Here is a 432-nt window from a genome sequence, read left to right on the forward strand (position 1 = left end):
ATATATATATATATATATACATATATACACGAGTGTGTGAGTGAGAGAGAATCGGATAGATAGATAGTTAGATAGATAGATTTGTTGGTTGATTGGTAGAGGCATAGTTATTGAGACAATGTTAGTAGTGTAGTATGGTGTACCGTAGTGTTTGGTGGTGTGGTGAGTAGGGTGGCATGGGTTTAAAAGAAGCACTTGCATCTCATAATTACTACGTGTGTGACTTATACAGGCCTACAATTAAACTGGATCACCTCCCTTACGCTTCCCACCGGTGTTTCATAAAAGAGACGCACTACTTAGGACAGAAAAAAGTAACAACAGCAACAACAATAAGAAGAAGAAGAAGAAGAAGAAGAAGAAGAAGAAGAAGAAGAAGAAGAAGAAGAAGAAGAAGAAGAAGAAGAAGAAGAAGAAGAAGAAGAAGAAGAA

This window comes from Octopus bimaculoides, chromosome 6 (genome assembly GCF_001194135.2).
Source record: "Octopus bimaculoides isolate UCB-OBI-ISO-001 chromosome 6, ASM119413v2, whole genome shotgun sequence".
NCBI classification, from domain to species: domain Eukaryota; kingdom Metazoa; phylum Mollusca; class Cephalopoda; order Octopoda; family Octopodidae; genus Octopus; species Octopus bimaculoides.